This window comes from Staurois parvus, unplaced genomic scaffold (genome assembly GCF_062004578.1).
Source record: "Staurois parvus isolate SC_StPar_1 unplaced genomic scaffold, SC_StPar_1.0 ptg001642l, whole genome shotgun sequence".
Taxonomy (NCBI): Eukaryota; Metazoa; Chordata; class Amphibia; order Anura; family Ranidae; genus Staurois; species Staurois parvus.
Window position 1 is genome coordinate 987171 of NW_028319438.1, and position 20355 is coordinate 1007525.

The following is a 20355-nucleotide window of genomic DNA, read 5'->3' on the forward strand; positions in this document are numbered from 1 at the left end:
TAATTCCTCCATCAACACAGTCAGTGTTGATGAGGGGAATCCATCCGGGGGAGCTACGGTCTTCTCCCGGAGGGGGTGTGTGGAGAGCCAACCCTGCCGGGAGAACACAGTGGTTATTGCTAGCAGCTAAAGCCACTGGCACTATTCGCATGGTAGAACTCCGACACACTGGTTATACCCAAGGTGATCAATGGATTGACTTGGGTACAACCAGCCAACCCATGCATGGATCGAGTCTTGGCCGTTGCCTGCTGAACCGGCCAAGATTCGAATCATCAGAGGTTAAGAGGGACAGGTTTACGGATCTCTAGTAGGAGAAGGGTTAGAAGATGGACGTCTACAGATTTTAGGAAGGAGAAGGGTTAGGACGTCTACAGCTCTATGGAAAGAAAAAGGTTAAGAACTGGCTTTATGTAGAGCTGTTGCAGGAAGAGGAGACGTCTCTCTTTCTTACTCTCTCGCTTTCTTTCTCTCACTTTCTCGCTCTCTCTCTCTCTTTCCTTCTCACTCTCTCATTTTCTTTCTCTCTCGTTCTCACGCTCTCACTTTCTTTCTCTCTCTTTCTCTGTCTCTTTTTTTCATTCTCTTCCTCGTGCTTTCTTTCTCTCTCTCTCTCTCTCTTTCTCTCAGGTTGAATTAGGAGTCATGAAGTTTCCTGTGTCTAAGGGATGAGATTCTCCATCCAGGCTCACTTCTCTCCTCCTCCCCCCCTCCTGGTGAATAACAGCGGGATCACTAAATAGCACTTTTGTTAGGAAAGAATTCTGAGGACAGATGGAGAAGTAAGAAGAGAGGGAGAAAGAGTCATAAAGGAGGGGTGACAGAGAGGGGGGCTCCAGGGAGAAGAGAGGACTGAGGAGATCTGAGGGAAGAAGGAGAGGGATGGAGCAAGAATAGACAGAGCAGGAGGACTAAGAAGAGAGACAGAGGAGATAGAGAGGGTCAGAGACGGGGTGGAGAAGGAGGGATAGAGACAGAGGGGGAGGGAGGGAGAGAGAAGAGAAAACTAGGGAAAGAAGAGGACTAGAGGAGGAAATGGGACACAGATGAGGAGAACAAAGACCATCAGAGGAGCACAGAGAGCAGGCAGAAAGTTCTGAGTCAATGAATGGACGCACACACAGGCGGTTAGACATACATCTATGACATGGCCTGTCTTCCCTACAAAGGGACTGCATGACAAGGGAGAGACAAAGGCCAAACAATGAGGGACATCCCATGAAGAGGACCGAAGGAGGACACAAGGTGCCAAACTTCCCGAATAAAGTGACAACCATCATCAGACACCCCACTACACCATCCAGACACGTGAGTACAACCAAAAGTGACCGGACCTACCAGACGAGATAGATAGATAGATAGATAGAGACATAGATAGATAGATAGATAGATAGATAATACTGTAGATAGTTAGCAAAATTAATCGACTGATAGAATAAAGATAGATAGATAGATAGATAGATAGATAGATAGATAATAGTTAATTGGATAGATACGTAGATAGATAAATAACAAGATACATAAATATGTAAATGATAGATAGATAGATAGATACATAGATATTAGATAGATAGATAGATAGATAGATAGATAGATAATACTGTAGATAGTTAGCAAAATAAATAGATTGATAGAATAAAGATAGATGGATGGATGGATAGATAGATAGATACGTAGATCATTTCAGGAATCACGAAAAAAGCATTCTAGTGTGAATGGAGTTTTATTGGCCTACGTCAATATCTATCTATCTATCTATCTATCTATCTATCTATCTATCTATCTATCTATCTATCACTAAGGGGGTTAAAACAGGAGCTGAAGAAGTGACCAATTGCCTTCCAGCCACCTGCCAGCCATGGTAGAGATTGCCACAAGTGCAAATGAGCCCCTAGGCTGTTTCACACCTGATTTGTTGGTGTCTTCAGGTGTTGTTGTATATTTTGTCTGTGTATATGCGAAGTTTAGAAGTGTATTTGAAGAGTTTTACATTGTTACATTCAAGTGTCATGTGTGTTTTTGTTTAACCAATGGAAAGTGCTGTGGGAGGAGATCCTTTCTTACAGGCTAAAAAAACTCTAGGAAAAAAAAAAGCTTTCCCATTTAAGGCTATGGAGCCAAAAACTCCCTAATTGCATCAAAAGTAGTTTATGTAGCTTTTGAAGTGTCAGGCATCAACTTACAGGAACCTGAATGCTTATATGTGATCGGCCACCGTGGAAATACATGGGATTTAGGATTCTGAGTGTTTTCATGTTCTCCTTGCTGGAGGCTCTGACATGAGGAAGGAAAGCTCTGCCGCTACCAAGATGGCCGCCTTCACACAGACACAGAACAGAAGAAGGCATCGAGGGTGCTAATGAGGAAAGTTAGCTGTTTGCACTTAGCATGGAAACATAAATCTTACCCTAAGCCTAAACTTTATTTTCCCGGAGCCAACAAGGCAGCTTAATACGTATATGCTGCCATAGATTGCTGCCAGGAAAGGAAAATAAGGGGAACTATTTGATATAATTTTCAGTTATTATGTAAAAATATTATGCTAAAAAAATATGTAAAAACATTTTTAACCTGCCAAGATTCTGGTGCTTAAATTCAATTATTTTGGCTAGATAGACAGACAGATCTGTGTTTTCTCATCCTACCTGTGACCTTACAGAATGTAGGGATGACATTTCCTCCATGTCTTGTATCTGTCTGTGCTGTGCTATGGAAGTATTGCTGGATAAAATGACATTTAGCAGTGATGCAACACATGGGGAAGTAGAGATCTCTCCGTGCACAGAGCAATAAAAGAATTGTCCGTATCCCAGTTCCTGCATCTGTCATCATAAACTTTTACATAGTGACCTAGTATAGGCATTGGGACAATGTTACCATCCAGGTGAAATGTACTCCACTTCTATCACCAGAAAAACTTCTCATCCAACCAACTGGTTATCTATCTAAGTAATTTTAACTCTGCATTTCTCTCTTTATACATATATATCTGTCTATCTGTCTGTCTGTCTGTCTGTCTGTCTGTCTGTCTGTCTGTCTATCTATCTCTGCATTTCTCTCTTTATACATATATGTCCGTCTGTCTATCTATCCATCCATCCAGTTATCTATCCATTTCATTATCTATCTCTATTTTAGCTATCTGTTTTGATATCTAATAATAATAAGTAATTTTAACTCTGCATTTCGCTCTTTATACATACAGTATATCTCTGTCTATTTATCTCATTATCTATCTATCTATCTTGATATATCTAACTACCTACCTATCTAGTATCCATATTTGAATCTATTTATATCTATCTATCCATCCATCTCTATCGATTTATCTATCTATTAATTTATCTATGTCTATCTAGTATACATCTATTTATTTATCTTTATCTATCTATCTATCTATCTATCTATCTATCTAAGTAATTTTAACTCTACATTTCTCTCTTTATACATATATGTCTGTCTGTCTGTCTATCCATCCAGTTATCTATCTATTTCATTATCTATCTTTTATTTTAGCTATCTGTTTTGATATCTATCTATCTATCTATCTATCTATCTATCTATCTATCTATCTATCTATCTATCTATCTATCTATCAATCTAATGTATTTATCTAGTATCTATGTCTGTCTAGTATCCATCTATTAATTTATCTATTTATCTTGATATATCTATTTATTTTGGATCTATCGATCTTGATATATATATCTATCTACCTACTTATCTATCTAGTATCCATATTTTTATCTATTTCTATCTATCTATCTATCTATCTATCTATCTATCTATCTATCTATCTATCTTGATATATCTATCTAATTATCTACCTATTTATCTTGGTCTATCTATCTATCTATCTATCTATCTATCTAGTATCCATCTACTAATTTATCTCCATCCATCTATTTATCTGTCTCTATGTATATCTCTATCTAGATAGATGGATGGATGGATGGATGGATAGATAGATAGATACGTAGATCATTTCAGGAATCACGAAAAAAGCATTCTAGTGTGAATGGAGTTATATTGGCCTACGTCAATATCTATCTATCTATCTATCTATCTATCTATCTATCTATCTATTTATCTATATCTATCTATCTATCTATCTATCTATCTATCTATCTATCTATCCATCTAATATCTCTCTATCTATCTATCTATCTATCTATTATCTATCTATCTATCTATCTATCTATCTATCTATCTATCTATCTATCTATCTATCCATCTAATATCTCTCTATCTATCTATCTATCTATCTATCTATCTATCTATCTATCTATCTATCTATCTATCTATCTATCGCAGTTACATCTGGAGTCAGTCTGATTGATGTAATGTTCTGGGGGAGATGGAGGTAAGATAAAAGGATGGTAATAAACTTTAAGTAAGCTCAGTGAGGATTGTAGGGTGGTGGTGAGCTGTATTGGACTTGCTTGGACTCGCACACACTTGATACCAAAGGTGCAGCCAGTCCCGTCCTTTCTAATATGGAGATACCTAATACTTTTCCTTAAAAAATTACTAAACACACAACAGTAAAATCAGTCTGTAGATGCAGTAAAGCATGCTTGATATCCTCACTTTGGAACATAAGGGGTTTATTCTCTGCATTGTGTAAAAAGGATGTTTGATCCTGACTTCTCTGATTCTCCCCTTCTTCCACATTCCCCATTTCATCTCCTGATAGAACACAGCCTTGGGGACACTCTGCACATGCTCGGTTTGGTGTGTACTGCTAGAGAGTTATTTTTTTTTCTTGGGAAAGTGCATGTGACCAGCATAGGGCCAATCAGCACTGTCCAGACAGAGGGTCAGGGGTTATGCAATTTTATAGGGTAGTGAGAGAATGAAAACGCCTCTTACAAGCTTTAACCAGTGCTCAGCTGAACACTGATAGAAGTCACAAGACTGCTATATACTGCTGATGAGAAAAGGTATTTAGCAGCTTATATTTACTAAAATAATTGCATTTCCATGTTGTGTGTACTGTGGGAGAGCAGATATAGTGACTGCAGGGTCCAGAGAAAGCAGATATAGTGAATGCAGGGTCCTGGGAGACCGGATATAGTGAATGCAGGGTTCGGGGAGACTGGATATAGTGAATGCAGGGTCCTGGGAGACCAGATATAGTGAATGCAGGGTCCTGGGAGAGCAGATATAGTGAATGCAGGGTTCGGGGAGACCGGATATAGTGAATGCAGGGTCCTGGGGAGACCAGATATAGTGAATGCAGGGTCCGGGGAGAGCAGATATAGTGAATGCAGGGTCCGGGGAGAGCAGATATAGTGAATGTATGGTCCGGGGAGAGAAAATATAGTGAATGAAGGGTCCGGGGAGAGCAGATATAGTGAATGCAGGGTCCAGGGAGAGCATATATAGTAAATGCAGGGTCCGGAGAGACCAGATATAGTAAATGCAGGGTCCGGGGAGATCAGATATAGTGAAAGCAGGGTCAGGAGAGATCGAATATAGTGAATGCAGGGTCCGGGGAGAGCAGATATAGTGAATGCAGGGTCCGGGGAGACCAGATATAGTGAATGAAGGGTCCGGGGAGAGCAGATATAGTGAATGCAGGGTCCAGGGAGAGCATATATAGTAAATGCAGGGTCCTGGGGAGACCAGATATAGTGAATGCAGGGTCCGGGGAGATCAGATATAGTGAAAGCAGGGTCAGGAGAGATCGGATATAGTGAATGCAGGGTCTGGGGAGATCGGATATAGTGAATGCAGGGTCCTGGGGAGACCGGATATAGTGAATGCAGGGTCCGGGGAGACCGGATATAGTGAATGCAGGGTCTGGGGAGACCGGATGTAGTGAATGCAAGGTCCGGGGAGACCAGATATAGTGAATGCAGGGTCCGGGGAGATCGGATATAGTGAATGCAGGATCCGGGGAGACCGGATATAGTGAATGCAGGGTCCGGGGAGACCGGATATAGTGAATGCAGGGTCTGGGGAGACCGGATGTAGTGAATACAGGGTCTGGGGAGACCTGATATAGTGAATGCAGGGTCCGGGGAGACCGGATATAGTGAATGCAGGGTCCGGGGAGACCAGATATAGTGAATGCAGGGTCCTGGGGAGACCGGATATAGTGAATGCAGGGTCCGGGGAGACCAGATATAGTGAATTCAGGGTCTGGGAGACCGGATATAGTGAATGCAAGGTCTGGGGAGACCGGATATATTGAATGCAGGGTCCGGGGAGACCAGATATAGTGAATGCAGGGTCCGGGGAGACCGGATATAGTGAATGCAGGGTACTGGGGAGACCGGATATAGTGAATGCAGGGTCCGGGGAGACCAGATATAGTGAATTCAGGGTCCGGGGAGACCAGATATAGTGAATTCAGGGTCCTGGGGAGACCGGATATAGTGAATGCAGGGTCCGGGGAGAGCAGATATAGTGAATGCAGGGTCCGGGGAGAGCAGATATAGTGAATGCAGGGTCCTGGGGAGACCAGATATAGTGAATGCGGGGTCCGGGGAGAGCAGATATAGTGAATGCAGGGTCCTGGGGAGAGCAGATATAGTGAATGCAGGGTCCGGGGAGAGCAGATATAGTGAATGCAGGGTCCTGGGGAGAGCAGATATAGTGAATGCAGGGTCTGGGGAGACCAGATATAGTGAATGCAGGGTCCGGGGAGACCAGATATAGTGAATGCAGGGTCTGGGGAGACCAGATATAGTGAATGCAGGGTCCGGGGAGACCGGATATAGTGAATACAGGGTTCGGGGAGACCAGATATAGTGAATGCAGGGTCCGGGGAGACCAGATATAGTGAATGCAGGGTACTGGGGAGACCAGATATAGTGAATGCAGGGTCCAGGGAGACCAGATATAGTGAATGCAGGGTCCGGTTAGACCGGATATAGTGAATGCAGGGTCCGGTTAGACCGGATATAGTGAATGCAGGGTCCGGTTAGACCGGATATAGTGAATGCAGGGTCCGGTTAGACCGGATATAGTGAATGCAGGGTCCGGGGAGATTGGATATAGTGAATGCAGGGTTCGGGGAGACCGGATATAATGAATGCAGGGTCCGGGGAGACCGGATATAGTGAATGCAGGGTCCGGGGAGACCAGATATAGTGAATGCAGGGTCCGGGGAGAGCAGATATAGTGAATGCAGGGTCCGGGGAGAGCAGATATAGTGAATGCAGGGTCCGGGGAGAGCGGATATAGTGAATGCAGGGTCCGGGGAGAGCAGATATAGTGAATGCAGGGTCCGGGGAGAGCAGATATAGTGAATGCAGGGTCCGGGGAGACCAGATATAGTGAATGCAGGGTCTGGGGTTTAGGAACACTTTAAGCTTTGTAAAAAGATCTGATTGGTTTCTATGCAGAGCTGCACCAGATTTTGTCTCCCGTTTTAAGCAACATCAATGTGACTGGTTCTCTTTAACACGTTGCTGGACTTTCTGTGGTTGTACCGGAGTGATGCCTGCAGCTGCAAGCATCACCCCAGTACAGTTTTTTAGGCAGTCATTTCTCTTGTACAAGCAATTGGAGCGGATACTAGCTGGTTGGCCGGACATCCGAACATATCCGAAATCGGCTTTGATCGTCTCGCCTTTATTGTAAACTGGAAGCGATGGCCTGATATCACTTCCACTTTACTCGGAAACTTTCCGCCATTTTTAAAAATCTGAAAGCATTAAAGAAACATCGATCTTGGTGTTTTGAATGCTTTCAAGGGCAGAGGAGGGATTTGGGGACTTTAAGACCCCAGATCCATTAATAAAAATACCCGTCACGTGTCTATTGCGGTCAGAGGATGTTTACATTCCTTGTGACAGCAATAAAAGTGATAAAAAAAAAAATTCAAGTGACAGTGTAAAAAAAATTAGTCCTCCCCATGCTCGCACACAAAGGCGAACGTATGCGTTGGTCCCACACGCACACAGAAAGCGATCGTCCCACATATGTGAAGTATTGTCGCAATCACCAGATCATAGGCAGTAATTCTAGCACTAGACCTCCTCTGTAAATCAAAATTGGTTACCTGTAAAGGCTTTTAAAGCTTAGCCTACGAATAGTAAAATTTATGCCGTTTATCGCCGTTGCATGGGCGTGCACAGTTTTAAATCGTGACATATTTGGTATCTATTTACTCGGCGTAAAATTACCTGTCATGTTTTACAAAAAAAATTGGGTTCTGTATTGTGGGGTTTTTTTTGCAATAAAATAAAAGAAAACCCTATTTTTTCACAAAAACTGCATTTGAAAAATCACTGTGCAAATACTGTGTGACATAAAAAAATGCAAAAACCATCAATTTATTCTCTAGGGCTCCTGCTTTAAAATAAATGTACAATGTTTGTGGGTTTCAAGAAATTTTCTAGCAAAAATGACTGATTTTAAAATGTAAACAAAAAAGTGCTAAAAATGGCTTGGGGCTAAAGTGGTTAGAGACCTCAGGGGTCTTTTAGGCCCCTGGTACCTCACTTGCCCTCTATTAAAACTAATGGAGCACAGTTCGAGCTTCATTAGCATCTTCTCTGGTCACAGCGGCTGGGGAAAGTGACACCTGAAATCAGAAGTGAATCCAGATAATAGAAGTCACGTCGCTTCCGTGATATTTGTGCTTTGCAGGAGTGTGTGTAAAGCCAACAAAAGGGTCAAAGTAGAACTATAGGCAAAACTTATTTTTTTTCCCTACTTTGGATTGAGTAAAGAAGTATCATAACCCCTGTCAGTTTTTTCGCCATTTGTGTCCCATTGAAGGGATTTCTCTTCAGTTCCTGTTCCATAACCAAAACAGGAAGTGAGAAATAATCCCAGCAAATTTACTGCTTCCCGTCCACCCTATAGCAGAAATACTGCTACAGGGCGGCACAGATGTGCAAAATCACATAAATATTATATATACACGTGATTTTGCAGTTCCGGGTAGGGGCCTACCCCCACCGCCATTTAGGCTATCAATCACTGGGTCCCAGCCGGTAATTATTCGCCGGCTCCCAGTGATTTCCAATGATCACTGACGGGCAGGACTGTTTTGTTTACTAACAGTCCTCCCTGTCAGCTCTGGCACACTACTCAGGATGGCTGTGCACAGCCATCCCGATCAGTGTACTTACAGTGAAGCACCAACACACTGCCCCCTAGTAAAACACTCCCTGCACACAGTTAACCCTTTGATCGCCCCTCATGTTAACCCCTTCCTGCCCAGAGCCATTAGTACAGTGTCACAGCTTTTTTTTAGCACTAATCACTGTATTGGTGTCACTGGGGATGTCAGTGACACCAAGTCAGTTCCCCCCCCCCAGTGTCAGAATGCCCGTCGCAGTCCCGCTATAAGTTGCTGATCGCCGCCATTACTAGCTGAAAAAAAAAAATTCCAGTATCTTTATTGTCATTTGTAAATGCTATAACTTTCACGTAAATCAATTAATTTACACGTATTGGGATTTTTTTTTAGCAAAGACATGGAGCAGAATACATTTTGGCCTAAATTTATGACGAAATTTGATTTTTAAAATTTTTTTACTGGACAAAAAGTCAAAAATATTGGGGTTTTTTTCTCTTTTTTTTATAGCACAAAAAAATTAAAAATGCACAGACGATCAAATACTACCGAAAGAAAGCTCGATTCGTGGGGAATAAATTTGGGTGCAGCGTTGCATGATTGCACAATTGTCAGTTAAGTAAGGCAGCGCTGTAATGCAAAAAATGGCCTGGTCAGGAAGGGGGGGGAATCCTCAGGTGGGCAGGTGGTTAAGGGAATCCCCAGGTCACCAGAACTAGTGTCCCTGATGGAAGATTTCCCCACTGCTTCTTTTCTGGGGACTACCAAACATTGGGTATTTTTCTTCCTTTCACTTTCAATGATAATGGTAAACAGGACAAATAAAGAGGGTGAGTCTCCTTAATGGGGCACAGACAGCAATAAATTTTGTTCTGTCTCTCCAATCTAAGCATTGAAAGTGTGATCTCTGTAACTGATGAGATAGCGATAACTCCAATCTTAGTTGAATAACACAGGCAGTGACTTGATCAGATGACACCTTATAGATCTTGTGAAGTTTATTCCATAAACTGAGAGAATCTTACAACAATGAACATTGGATAGGTCAAAAGATCATAATGTGATCTGCTTCAATAAGACATGAGGCTTGAAGCTGAAATTCCTTACTGGGAAAAGGGGTGGGGCTATCTATACAGCATGAACTAAACCAGAGGAAAGGGAGGAGCAGAGACAAATACAGAGAACACTTAAAGGCATTTGACAGACATGTGAAACATGAGAAATACTGATAAGGGGTCTAATCCATCTCCACACTATCCAAAACTAAAGAAAAAGAAAAAAAGGTTTTGCGTTTAGTTGTACTTCAAGTCATGGAGCGTACTGCATGTTCATACAAGCATTCATTCAGAAACCAGTTAGCGTAGGGCCAGCTTTTTTTGCTTTTAGATAGCCTGCTAGTTATCAGTTCAGTGAAGGGTGAAGTTACCCATCAGAATGCTGCCATGCAGGAAAGGAAGATGCCCGATAGGTAATAATACAATTTTTGGTTATTTCCACTAGTTGCATTTTAAGGCAATCACATATACACTATATTGCCAAAGGTATTGGGCCCGCCCTCCAAATCATGTGATTCAGGTGTTCCAATCACCTCCATGGCCACAGGTGTATAACATTAAGCCCCTAGGCATGCAGACTGCTTCTACAAACATTTGTGAAAGAATGGGTCGCTCTCAGGAGCTCAGTGACTCCAAGCGTGGTCCCGTGATAGGTTGTCACCTGGGCAATAAGTCCATCCGTGACATTTCCTGGCTACTAAATATTCCACGCTCAACTGTTAGTGGGATTATAACAAAGTGGAAGCAACTGGGAACAACAGCAACTCAGCCACCAAGTGGTAGGCCACGTAAAATGACAGAGCAGGGTCAGCGCATGCTGAGGCGCACAGTGCGCAAAAGTCGCCAACTGTCTCCAGAGTCAATAGCTAAAGACCTCCAAACTTCATGTGGCCTTCAGATTAGCACAACAACAGTGTGTAGAGAGCTTCATGGAATGAGTTTCCATGGCTGAGCAGCTGCATCCAAGCCTTACATCACCAAGTGCAATGCAAAGCGTCGGATGCAGTGGTGTAAAGCATTGCGCCACTGGACTCTAGAGCAGTGGAGACGTGTTCTCTGGAGTGACCAAACACGCTTCTCTGTCTGGCAATCCGATGGATGCATTTGTGTTTAGCGGTTGCCAGGAGAACGGTACTTGCCTGACTGCATTATGCCAAGTGTAAAGTTTGGTCGAGGGGGGATTATGCTGTGGGGTTGTTTTTCAGGGGTTGGGCTTGGCCCCCTAGTTCTAGTGAAGGGAACTCTTAAGGTGTCAGCATACCAAGACATTTTGGACAATTTCATGTTACCAACTTTGTGGGAAGAGTTTGCGGATGGCCCCTTCATGTTCCAACATGACTGCGCACCAGTGCACAAAGCAAGGCCCATAAAGACATGGATGAGCCAGTTTGGGGTGGAGGACCTTGACTCCTGACCTCAACCCGATAAAACACCTTTGGGATGAATCAGAGCGCAGACTGCGAGCCAGGCCTCCTCCTCCGACATCAGTGCCTGACCTGACAAATGTGCTTCTGGAAGAATGGTCCAACCTTCCCATAGACACCCTCCTAAACCTTGTGGACGGCCTTCCCAGAAGAGTTGAAGCTGTTATAGCTGCAACTCAATATTGAACCCTGCGGACTAAGACTGGGATGCCATTAAAGTTCATGTGCGTGCAAAGGCAGGCCGACCAATACTTCTGCCAATATAGTGTACATAATGTAAAATACAATACAGCTGCTCTATATAATAATGTAAGACATTGCATCAATTAAACATAAGAACCAGTATAACTCAGATACGTCATTTGATGAGTTGGCAATGACTTCAGCCATTCATGAAGTTCTGGATGGTTGGCTCTAAGCCATTAATCCAGATTGATTTTTATTAAGAACGTATATTTCCCCTTGCCCCTCCCCACTTTTATTCTTTTATGATCCTCTCTGCCTTTGAAAAGCCACGCTACTCATTAAATGGGAAATATTATGGCTGATGGCCAATTTTATATTAAACTTTTCCACTAGCGAGTTTATTAACCTTTGTGCCTTGCGGTTTGTAAATTTGTATAGAATCTTTGGATTCCTTTCGCTGCCAGGTCCGTACGGAACTGACAGTGGTGGATTTTATACATAATTCAGTGGTCGCAAAAACTGACAGACAGACTCCTGCCTATCAGGTGGAAGAAGTCAGGCGGCCATGCCGCCCAATTGCTTCCACAGCCTCTGGTAATGTACCCCCTCCTCCCCCGTGCGCGCGCTCCAGCCATGTAATCCGGGCTCCACTTGCCCATCTGCATGCCTGGGGCCAACATGGCGAGCGGAGGGGAGAGCAGACATATGTGATGTGTATGACGTCCAGGGGCGGACTGACCATTCCGAAACTCAGGCACTGTCCGAGGGCCCGGGGTCAGTAAGGGGCCACATGAGATGCCCCTGGTACCTTTCATAGGCTTTTTTGGATGTGGTTTAAGTGCGGGCAAGGACACAGGGGCCCCATGATCCCCTATTGCCTGGGGGCCCCATGAGTTGTCAGTCCGCCCCTGATGATGTCACTTCCGGGTCACCCCGAAATAGCCAGGGAGAGATGTATTGCAATACTGTACATGCAGTGGAGCCCAGAGGAGACATGCAGGGTCTAAAATCTCATTAGAGAACCTGGCACCTAAAAATCATCACATAGAGGACCTTGTTTCCCGTATGTGATGAAAGAAAAAAAAAATATTTTTTTGCAACAAATAAAGTTACACCCAAGCACATAACACAAAAATGTGGGGTCCTCCATCCCGAAATATACGAATGTAAACGCACATGTTGGGGATGCCTGCGCATGAAAACATCAACTGCGATATTACTGCGCAAGCCAGAATGACAGTAATTATTCTAGCACCAGACCTCCTCTGTAACACGAATGAAAATGCGAGGTTTGGCACGTTGGGTATCTATTTACTCGGCACAACCTCGTCTTTTATATTTTACCAAAAATGTGGGTAATTTATTGTGTTTGTTTGCCCTAAAATTCACTTTAGTGTGTTTTTTACTGAAATTTTTCATTTCCTAGACCTCTGCGGTAATATCATGTGACCTAAAAAATTGGAACTACCACTATTTTATTCTCTAGGGTCTCTGCTTTCAGAAAATATATCATATTTGGGGGTTTGGTGTCATCTTCAGGGCTAAAATGATTTTATAAACATGTGCAAAAAATGGAAAAACAGCTCTGGCAGCGAAAGGGCTAAACCTAGGTTCACACCTAAGCGTTCTGCAGAAACGCAGCACAGTCCATTTAACATGATCTCCTATGGGACACGTTCTTCGTTCGGATCACTTTTCAGAGACATTTGACAGGCAGTGAGGAGGTGATATGTCGCCTCCTTGCTCTCTCTTTTAGCCGTCCAAATACTGCACTACCACATCGAGGCAATAAGGCAGTTGTGGTCAAGCCCAATTCACTTGAATGGGTCACATTCCTGAGCCATAGTACCCCCTGGGAGTATAATTCCTTCTACAAAGCAAGGCTTGGCATGTGTACACCCCCAGACCGCCTATGACAACTTAAAGTGTTCCTAAACCCCGGACCCTGCATTCACTATATCTGGTCTCCCCGGACCCTGCATTCACTATATCTGGTCTCCCCGGACCCTGCATTCACTATATCCGGTCTCCACAAACCCTGCATTAACTATATCCGGTCTCCCTGGACCCTGCATTCACTATATCCGGTCTCCCCGGACCCTGCATTCACTATATCCTGTCTCCCCGGACCCTGCATTCACTATATCTGGTCTCCCAGGACCCTGCAATCACTATATCTGCTCTCCCCAGACCCTGCATTCACTATATCTGGTCTCCCCGGACCCTGCATTCACTATATCCGGTCTCCCTGGACCCTGCATTCACTATATCCGGTCTCCCCGTCCCCGCATTCACTATATCCGCTCTCCCCGGACCCTGCATTCACTATATCCGGTCTCCCAGGACCCTGCATTCGCTATATCCGCTCTCCCAGGACCCTGCATTCGCTATATCCGCTCTCCCAGGACCCTGCATTCGCTATATCCGCTCTCCCTGGACCCTGCATTCACTATATCCGCTCTCCCTGGACCATGCATTCACTATATCTGCTCTCCCCGGACCCTGCATTCACTATATCTGGTCTCCACGAACCCTGCATTCACTATATCCGGTCTCCCTGGACCCTGCATTCACTATATCTGGTCTCCCCGGACCCTGCATTCACTATATCCGGTCTCCCCGTCCCCGCATTCACTATATCCGCTCTCCCCAGACCCTGCATTCACTATATCCGGTCTCCCAGGACCCTGCATTCGCTATATCCGCTCTCCCAGGACCCTGCATTCACTATATCCGGTCTCCCCGGACCCTGCATTCGCTATATCCGGTCTCCCCAGACCCTGCATTCCCTATATCCGCTCTCCCCAGACCCTGCATTCACTATATCTGGTCTCCCCGGACCCTGCATTCACTATATCCGGTCTCTCCGGACCCTGCATTCACTATATTTGGTCTCTCCGGACCCTGCATTCACTATATTTGGTCTCCCTGGACCCTGCATTCACTATTTCCGGTCTCCCTGGACCCTGCATTCACTATATCTGGTCTCCCCGAACTCTGCATTCACTATATCTGGTCTCCCTGGACCCTGCATTCATTATATCTGGTCTCCCCAGACCCTGCATTCACTATATCTATTCTCCCTGGACCCTGCATTCACTATATCTGGTCTCCCACAGTACACAGAACAAGGAAATGCAATTATTATTTTAGTAAACATAAACTGCTAAATACCTTTTCTCATCAGCAGTTAGAGCAGTCTTGTGACTTCTATCAGTTTCCAGCAGAGCACTGGTTAAACCTTGTCGGAGGAGGTTTTTCTGCTCTAGGAGGATTCAGAACCCCTGGCCTCTATCTGGACAGTGCTGACTGGCCCTATGCTCTCACTCTGATTTTTGCAGAGATCCCTTATGTGTGTGATGCGATCGCTGTGTAGGACTGGCACGCGTGTGGTCTCATTTGCACGTTGGGGGTTCTGGGAGGGGCATTTTCAAATTTATAAAAAACTTTATTTACATTTTTTTTTACACTGTCTCTTTAAAAAAATGCTATCACTTTTGCCTGCCTGGAGTTTGCATGTTCCTCCTGTGCCTTGGTAGTGAAGGGGGGAAGATGCCAACAAGTGGAACTTTCCCTTTTGGGTGAAGTTCGGCTTTAAATTGACTGGAGTGGTGAGAGTACGGTAAGGCTAGGTTCACACCTATGCAGTTTGCGCATGAGCCGTTTCTGCATTGCGTTTTTGCAACTGCGTTTTGGATGTGTTTGTGCATTTTGCGTTTTTTTTATTTATTTTTTAAATTTTCTTATTACTAGGCAGATTTAAAATGCAAAATTCATTAAAAACGCACTACATTCTTTTCTGCAGTGCTTCCATTGAAATCTATAAAACCAAAACTGCAAAAAAATCCCTGACACTTTCCAAAAACCGCAACGGGTGAAAACGCAGAGATGTGAACGTGTCCCATAGGAAATCATGATAAATGGACTGTACTGCGTTTCTGCTGCGGAAAACACTTAGGTGTGAACCTAGGGTGAGTATTCAGGGATGGGGGGGGGGGGGGGTAGAATAGGTAGTCAATCTTTTTTTTTACTTTATTGCAGGGAACTCATTAGCAGGAAAAAAAATGTTGACTTTCCCACCACTTTAAAATTAGCGCCTGTCAAACACCCTCTTGAAAAGATCCACCACAGATTGCTTTTCAGAGAGCTGGCAAGGGGCTGCCATACATGTGAACGAGCCCCAATTCTGATATTTTTACAAGCTATAGATTTGTGAATGTTGAGTCGATCTGCCTTTGTCGAGCCATCAGAGAGATGATATCTGGCCCCAGCGGGTCATTTGTGGTCTCACGTCGAGCTCCACATGAAGCCGAATTCTCTTTGTTTTTGTTATAACCCGGCACTCATTTTCTTCCTCTCCTCCCTGCTGGTTTTCCAATATTTTTTCCGTCACGTTCGCTCTCATGGAGTTCAGCTGCTCACATCCAGCTTTTATCTATTTGTATCACAATCTATCCTCTTGCCGTTCCCTTGTCCATGATGGCACGGCCCCTCCCATTCCCAGGCACCATCCACCCATTATGGAGAATTGCTGTCCACAGCTGCCATGTTCTCGCTTGGCAATGGGTTAGCCATTTCGCTGCCAAAGCCGTTTTTTTTGCATTTTTTGCACACGTTTAAAAAACTCCTAAACATATATTTTCTGAAAGCAGACATCCTAGGCCCCATGTACACGGGACACTTCTGAACGATGGAAACTGCTGGAAAATGTAGGTTAAAAAACATCTGTTTAGTCGCGTTTGCATAACGTGTTTATGTGCGTTTGCATTTAGCAGCGTTTTTTAAAGATAAGCACAGGAGAAGCTCCCAAATGCCCAGAATGAACTGAAAAGTGGTAAATTATTAACTATTTCAGACTGTTTTAGAGAAATACAGAGAGTAGAAGCAGAGACAGCAGTATGCGTTGAAATTAGCTTAGGTGTGAGTTGCTCGTTTCTTTTGTTTCCAAGGGTGGGAAAGGTGTCTGGTGGAGGAGTCATTAAGGTCACCTGGCAGGGGGTCTTCATGAGGAATTTGAGGTGTGAATGGTCATTCACATATCTTTTGTTTTCAAGGGTGGGAGAGGTCTGAGGTGTGAATTGGTCATTACAATGTGTGACAAGCTTGGTAGGAACATCCTGTGTTCAGTGTTTTGTCCATCTGAGTACCTTGAAAACGCTTTGCATGCATTTTTCATGATGAAAAAAGGTTCTGGACAGCATCGGGAACTGGAAGAGTTAAAAAAAAAAAAATTCTGACACAAATGCTTTTAAACGCGATTTGCCGCATTTATAAGCGTTTTGCGTTTGAAACGCTGATAAAATCGACTGCTGAACGCAAGTGTTCTACGTTCAAAAAAACGACTGTAAACTCAACTGCCTGTAAACGAAGATGTGTACATGGACATATAGGAGAACATTAGGGAGAGTTCAGGGGCTGCTGAAAAAAACGCTGAACAGCTCCTAAACGTGAGTTTATCAGCTGCAGTGTACATGAGCCCCTAGAGAATAAAATAGTGGTAGATCCAATTTTTGGTGGTGGGGGGGCCTAAAAAGAATTTTGGGCTGCAGTCCAGCCCTTGTAAAGTCCCACTGATGTCGGGACCTTTTCTACTCCCATTGGCTGCAGTCCGGCCCTTGTAAAGTCCCACTGATATCGGGACCTTTTCTACTCTCACTGGCTGCAGTTCGGCCCTTGTAAAGTCCCACTGATGTCGGGACCTTTTCTACTCTCACTGGCTGCAGTTCGGCCCTTGTAAAGTCCCACTGATGTCGGGACCTTTTCTACTCCCATTGGCTGCAGTCTGGCCCTTGTAAAGTCCCACTGATGTCGGGACCTTTTCTCCTCCCATTGGCTGCAGTACAGCTCTTGTAAAGTCCCACTGATGTCGGGACCTTTTCTCCTCCCATTGGCTGCAGTCCGGGCCTTGTAAAGTCCCACTGATGTCAGGACCTTTTCTACTCCCACTGGCTGCAGTCCGGCCCTAGTAAAGTCCCACTGATGTCGGGACCTTTTCTATCCCATTGGCTGCAGTCCGGCCCTTGTAAAATCCCACTGATGTCGGGACCTTTTCTCCTCCCACTGGCTGCAGTCCGGCCCTTGTAAAGTCTGAAGGACAGTAAACTGGTCCTTTGTTTAGAAGGTTTGGAGACCCCTGACAAAGGGGAATCAAACTCCCCTATGTGATGATTTTTAGGTGACAGGTTCTCTTTAATGAGAGTCTAAAGGACCCCCAATGTCTCCTCTGTGCTCCACTGGATGTATTGCAATGTATCTCTCCTTCGCCATTCTATCCGATGAAAGGGACAGCGGTGATCTGGCAGTGATGTCATAAATGTCCCTTTCCTGGTCACGGAAAGAAGGGGAGGAGAGCGAACCCGTGCCCGCTCTCCTCTCTCCCCTCCACCTGCCGGCACCCGCCATGTCAGCCCCGGGCCTGCAGATGTGCAGGCGGAGCCCGAATTAATGGCAGGAGCACGCCGGAGGGTACCATAACCGGGGACTGTGCCTGTCAGTTAGACCCAATCCCAGTGGCTGCAGCCACTGGATTGTATGTAACCCCCATAGAATGTATGGACCTGGCAGTGAAAGGCTTAAAGCTGAAGTTTCGATATGTCCATCTTTACATAGGTAAGTTGCTCCAGCTTGGACCATTATAAGTATGTTTCATATCTGTAGGAAGCTGGAAATCACTGCGTCCCCAGAAGTGGTTGCCCTGCCCTTCCTCCCCTATTGGTGGCGCATGTGCTGATAGGCTCCTTCATGTCTTTAGGACCCCAGACCTGCGGCACATCTGCGCACACGGGTTTCCCGCGCATGCACAGTGTCTGTAGTCCTAGCATCCTTGGCATTTGTGTGCATGCGCGGGAAACCCAAGAGCAGACAGATGTGCCCCTGGGCTCTGCTGCTGCAAGAAAACCTGCGGCACATCTGCAAATGCTTGGAATCCTTCGGTGTTCCTGCACCCAACACTGAGCCGGGGTTTGTTACGGCTTTGTTATAGCTTCGTGTAACGACAGTGGATATCAAAAGTCTACACACCCCTGTTATAATGTCAGGTTTCTGTGATGTAAACAAAATGAGACAAAGATAAATCATTTCAGAACTTTTTCCACCTTTAATGTGAACTATAAACTGTACAACTCTATTGAACAAAAAACTGAAATATTTTAGGTGGAGGGACGTAAAAATAGAAAAACTAAAATAATAATATGGTTGCATAAGTGTGCACACCCTTAATCCCTCGCCTACAGGGCACTTATACCCCCTTCCTGTCCAGGCCAATTTCCAGCTTTCAGCGCTGTCACACTTTGAATGACAATTGCGCGGTCGTGGAACACTGTACACATATGAAATTTTTATCATTTTTTTGAGACAGATAGAGCTTTCTTTTGGTGGTATTAATCACCTCCGGGATTTTTATTTTTTCTTAAGCAAACCAAAAACCACTGAAAATTTTGAAAAAAAAATGTTTTTTCTTAGTTTTTGTTATACAATTTTGTAAATAAGTTATTTTTCTCCTTCACTGATGTGCGCTAATGAGGCTGCAGTGATGGGCACTGATAGGCTGCACTGATGGACACTGATAGGTGGCACTGATGGGCACTGATGAGGAGGCACTGGTAGGTTGCACTGATGGGCATTGACAGGCATCACTGATGGGCACTGAAAGGCAGCACTGATACATGACACTGATACATGACACTGATACATGACACTGATATATGGCACTGATATATGGCACTGATATATGGCACTGATATATGGCACTGATATATGGCACTGATAGGCAGCACTGATAGGCAGCACTGACTGGCACTGTTAGGCAGCACTGACTGGCACTGATAGGCGACACTGACTGGCACTGATAGGCGACACTGACTGGCACTGATAGGTGGCACTGATAGGTGGCACTGATAGGCATTGATAGGTGGCACTGACTGGCACTGATGGGTGACATTGAAAGGCAGCTCAGATGGGCACTGATATGTGGCATTGATGTGCACTGGTAGGCACTGATATGTAGCATTGATGTGGCACTGATGGGCACTGGCACTGATGAGCACTGACAGGTGGCACTTCTGGGGCCACACTGATCATCAGGGCACACTGATCATCAGTGCCCTGATGATCAGTGTACATGTCCCCTCCGCGGAAAGCCGATTACCGGCTCTCCTCTGTCAGCGTGACAGCTCGAGAGGACAGAAATGCCGATAACCGGCATTTCCGTGTTTACATGTGATCAGCTGTGATTGGACACAGCTGATCACATGACCGAGCCGTCATCTTCGGCTCTTTCCGTGATCCGCTGTGTTCGAGGGACACAGTGGACCGGCGATCGCCGTGCTGCGCGCTTCCTGAGTTGCGCATGCGCAGTGAGAATGGTAGGACGTCATAAGACATCCTATCAGAACGAGAGAACCACCTTGCGCCCGTCATTGTACTATAGGGCGGGCGGAAGGTGGTTAAACTAATACTTTGTTGAAGCCCCTTTTGATGTGATTCCAGCACTCAGTCTTTTTGGGGAGGAGTCTATCAGCATGGTACATCTGACTTGGCAATATTTGCCCGCTCTTCCTTGCAAAAACACTCCAAATCTGTCAGATGGCGAGGGCATCTCCTGTGCACAGCCCTCTTCAGATCACCCCACAGATTTTCCATCGGATTCAGG

At 44.7% G+C, this 20355-nt stretch overlaps 1 protein-coding gene across 1 annotated transcript in view; it reads left to right on the plus strand.

The window, feature by feature from the left end:
* The first annotated feature begins 778 nt into the window (after positions 1–778).
* GAL3ST4 (galactose-3-O-sulfotransferase 4) overlaps positions 779–20355 on the plus strand; it is a 63423-nt gene continuing 43846 nt past the window's right edge. The window contains exon 1 of the mRNA XM_089663233.1: positions 779–1308. The gene's annotated coding sequence lies outside the window, so the exon portion shown is untranslated. The remainder of the gene's footprint in view (positions 1309–20355) is intronic.